The sequence below is a fragment of the Mus caroli genome, chromosome 16 (assembly GCF_900094665.2).
Source record: "Mus caroli chromosome 16, CAROLI_EIJ_v1.1, whole genome shotgun sequence".
Taxonomy (NCBI): Eukaryota; Metazoa; Chordata; class Mammalia; order Rodentia; family Muridae; genus Mus; species Mus caroli.
In genome coordinates this window covers 47787936-47792724 of record NC_034585.1, presented here as the reverse complement: position 1 = coordinate 47792724, position 4789 = coordinate 47787936, and the positions used below count along the sequence as shown (strand labels likewise).

The 4789-nt window shown below is 42.0% G+C and overlaps 1 pseudogene; it reads left to right on the top strand.

Annotated features, from left to right (window-relative positions):
• LOC110311320 overlaps positions 1 to 4789 on the top strand; it is a 20249-nt pseudogene that overhangs the window by 13773 nt on the left and 1687 nt on the right.

Below are 4789 nucleotides of genomic sequence, written 5' to 3'. Positions count from 1 at the left end.
GGCCCCTTGTGGGTGGGACCATCTCTGGGCTGGTAGTCTTGGTTCTATAAGAGAGCAGGCTGAGCAAGCCAGGGGAGGCAAGCCAGTAAAGAACATCAATGGAATAAAACCAGAAATCAACAGGAAGAAACAGTGCAGAAATTATACAAAAGTAGAGAGAATGTACTAAATCCTTTTAAGTAATCAGTGAGTTACCCATGAAAAGTCCCCAGATTTTAATACACAACTTACCAGAAAACAAGACATATAATGAAAATTGTTTTACCTATAGCTATTCTGCTAAATGGACACATTACAGAATTGCCAGGAGTGATGCCCCTGGCTGGGTCCTTTCTGGAAGGCAGCCAATTGGGTGGACTATTGGCAGGGCCAAGACTTGGTCTTGCAAGAATAAAGGTTGCTTATTACAAAATAACATCTTGTCTCTAAGTTACTCTGAGGCCAGGAGCAGCAGGCCTCTGGCAATTAACTCTCAATTGTAAAACAAGGGATTAAGAAAAAGATTAGCTTTAAAGGCTCTTTTCTCTATTGCCCAGAGCCTCACCTCTCACTGGCCAGTCAATGCTTAGAGCAATTAACTTCTATTCAATTAGGAAAAGAGTCATACCCACAGAAAGAAAAACTCTTACAAAAGCAAATGTACATAGAAACACATATACATTCATACACACATTCACCTTTTCGTTGAACAATCTTATCACATCAATTTACACACACACAGATGCACTCACACAAACCTCTACTTACATATGCATATATATGCAACTGCCAGTACAGAAAGAATTCACTCATTCTGGATGAAAAATAAGCTTCAACCTTTATTGCAAAGAGAAAGAAAAAGCTTCTACCTTTCTATTGCTAAATGAGAAAAACCGAAGTCCATTAGGAAAACCTCCTGTCCTTATCAGTATGAAGAAGCAAGTCTGACTGTTAAGAAAAGCCTGTGTCCTGGTGAGAAGGAGCCTCCCTGTTGCTCTCTGCTCTCTCTGCAGCTCTTTGTTCCACCTTACCTCTCCTTTCCCCAGCTCTTCAGCTCATTGGCTCTGTTAGATTCTTCTTTGTCTCTTCTCTTTCTCCTTAGCTCTATTATAGTCTCCTACATTCTGCTGTCTCTTCTGCTTCTATCTTGTTTCTATTCTGCATTTCTTCTTTTCTTCTTCTGCCTCTTTAATGTCATCGTTCCTCGTTTTTATACTCTTTTAGGATATTCATTAGATATTCTAAGCATCTTTTTTTTCCTCAAATGTTCCCAAAAATTCAAACATAAATTCAAATCTTAGACTGAATAAAAAGTAGCAATAGAGATGTTTACATGTGTTTCCACTCACAGGCAAATGGATGGACCTAGAAAATATCATCCTGACTGAGGTAACCCAGACACAAAAGAACATACATGGTATGTACTCACTAATAAGTGGATACTAACCCAAAAGCTTACAATGAATATGATACAACCTACAGACCTTAGGGAGTGTTTTAGGAAGGAAGACCAGTGGGTGGACGCTTCAGTCCTGCGTTGAAGGGGGAACAGGGTGATAGTGGGAGACAGAAGGAGAGACGGACAAGGGAGGGAGAAAGGAGGAGGAGGAAATAAGAGTGGCAGTATCAGAATATGGGGGAGACATGAAAGAGGTACAGAAGATCAGGAAATCAAATAAAAAGAGGTAGCAGTGGGGGAGGAGGGGAGGAACTGGGCTTAGCCACTGCAAGGTCCCAAACACCTGAGAAACATGAGGCTCCCAGTACCCAGTGGGATTGACTTTAGCTGTAATGCACAGAGAAGGGGGGTCATAGAACCTGTGGAGACCACCTCCAGTAGATAGGCACAGCCTCTGGTAGAGGGATGCAGCCATCCACCCACCTCAAAGTTGGTTTTTTGTTTGTTTGTTGTTTTTTCTTTTCTCCCCCAGAAATGTTCCTGTCCAAAGGAAGAACGGAGACAAAAAAAAAAAAAAAAAAAAAAAAAAAAAAAAGAAGAAGAAGAAGAAGTGCTTGTTGACAGCTCCATCAGGCTGAACTCATGAAACCTGGTGGGGGAGCTGGCAGAAGGACTGGAGGAGCAGAGGAGGATTACAACCCCATTGGAAGAACACCCAGTTCTCCCAGAAACTAGACCACCAACCAAGGAGTGTACCTGGAGAGATCCATTGCTCCAGATACATATGTAGCAGAGGATGGCCTTGCGGGACGGCAACGGGAGGGGAAGTCCTCCTCCGTCCCAGAGAGGTTTGATGCCCCCAGAGTAAGGGGATGCTGGAGCGGAGAGTGTGGGTGGATGGGGGGACACTCTCATATAAGCAAAAGGGAGATGGGAGGGCAGATGTCGGATCTGAGCATGGTGGAGGGGTAACCTGGGAAGTGGAATATTATGGGATGAGGGGTTGGTGGAGGGGGTAACCAGGAAGTTAACATTTAAGATGTAAACGAATGGAATGATTAATAATAATAAAAGAAATATAAAGACTAGCTATCTAATGAAATATTCTATTCATTATCTGCCACTAGCTCCACAGGTTCATTGCAAGTTTAAAACTATAATTCTTAGATTTCAGTTAGCAAATCATCTGCCTAGTGTTTCATTAGCATTGAAGTTTTGTATAGAGAAATTCAATCAATATTTTAACTTCTGTCCTTGCACCTATAATAAACTATTCATTCCCGGTTTATGGCCTTTAGTTATCAGATAATAGTTTTACAACTAGCCCAGAAAGGAACTTTAGACTATAAATCTGCTACATGCCTGTTTTCTATCTTAGTGCAATTAACTCATGACATGTGAAGACTTGCAGAACCTTAATTGCAGCCCTTTGTATAAATGGTTCAACAATTACTAGTATAAACTTAGAAAATCTATAGAGTTGTTATAAGGAATTAAAAATCATCTATTTGTCTACATAGCATCTCTACAAAACAGTACATCTTCATTGACCTGCAGGAAATCTTAATTAATTTAATAATGACAAGAAAGGCATATCAATAGCAAGAATCACTCCTGAGATGAAGTGATTCCAAGAGCTCCTTGCTTCCGAGAGCTCATCCATCACAGACCATGCAAAAATGGTAGACAACTTCAGGAAAGTCATCTGCTAACCTTTACCCTTTCCTAGATGGCTTCTGACACAAAATCAGCCTCTGGATTTGTACCTGTGACCCCATAGACGACTGCAGGTCTTAAACCTGACCAGATTCTTGTGTGCAATGGATGATGATGAACTGAATAATTCATAGCTGGCCAAAGTGCAGAGAATAAATGTCCATAGAGTGATCAGCCACATACAGAACATCTATACCTTGCCACCAACACAACCCTCCAAAGTTCAATAAACATCTCCAAAGATGGGATGGAGAGGTTGACAGAGCCAGTGGTTGGGGTGGGCTGGAGCAAGACAATGTCTTCTGGAATTGACAGGAGGGTTGCACTCATGAAATCACAGCAGATGTGGCTACCTGCATAAAATAAATCCAATTAGTGTTCACTCCGCATAGGGGAGGAACTCAGCAGACCAACTTCTAATGAGTATGACCTTTAGAAGGTAGATGATACTCCAGTGTATAGGCCCACATACAGCAGTATATAGTCACCACAAATTCAACTTGCTGAATTATTTTTTAAAAGAAAGAAAGAAGAGGAAAGAAAAGGAAAGGAAAGGAAAGGAAATAAGGAAGGAAGGAAGGAAGGAAGGAAGGAAGGAAGGAAGGAAGGAAGGAAGGAAGGGGAAGGGAAGGGAAGGAAGGAAGAGGAGAGAAGAGAAGAGAAGAGAAGAGAAGAGAAGAGAAGAGAAGAGAAGAGAAGAGAAGAGAAGAGAAGAGAAGAGAAGAGAAGAGAGAAAGAACACAAGGAAGAAGATTATAGATATGGGAATAGTTAAGTGGAGGAATGGGGCCTACTCTAGTCAAAAATATATTCTTCTCAGAAGACCTACAAGGACATATTGCTGTCCTATCTTCCTCCTTCAACTACTTGGAGCCTTAGGCTATGTTTGTATCTTTCCTTGCCTGGATTCATAGACAGAATCCTAGCATAACTGTTCTCTAAAAGGCTCCACCCAACAGCTGACTGAAACACATGCAGAGAACCACAACCAAACATTAGATGGAACTCAGGGAGTCTGTGGAAGAATTGGGAGAATGATTGAACCTAGAGGTGATAGGGACTCCACAAGAAAACCAACAGAGGCAACTAACCTGGACCCCTAGAGGCTCCCAGAGGCTGAACAAACAAGCAAAGAGAATGCAAGGGCTCTACTTGGACTCTGTGCACATATGTAGTAAACATGCAGCTTTGTCTTCATACAGATTACCCAACAACTGGAGCAGTGGTTATCCGAAATCTCTTGCCATTCTATGTATCTTGTTCTCCTAACTGGGCAGTCTTGTCTGGTATCAGTGAGAGAGGGTATGCCTATTCCTGCAGTGACTTAAGGTGCCAGAGTGGAATGGTTAAATAAATTAAGAGAAAAAAATAATAAAAATTTCAAATGATGGAGGAAAGAGAGGGGGGAAGGAGGGAGAGAGAAAGGAGGGAGGGGAGAGGAAGAAGTGGAGGAAGAAGAGGAAGAGGAGAGGGAGAGGGGTAGGGGAAGGGAAAGGAGGAGGAGGAGAAAGAAGGGGAAGGAGAAGGGGAAGGAGAAGGGGAAGGGGAAGAAGGGGAAAAAGAAGGGAAAGAAGGGGAAGAAGGGGAAGAAGGGGAAGAAGGGGAGGAAGAAGAAGAAGAAGAAGAAGAAGAAGAAGAAGAAGAAGAAGAAGAAGAAGAAGAAGAAGAAGAAGAAGAAGAAGAAGAAGAAGAAGA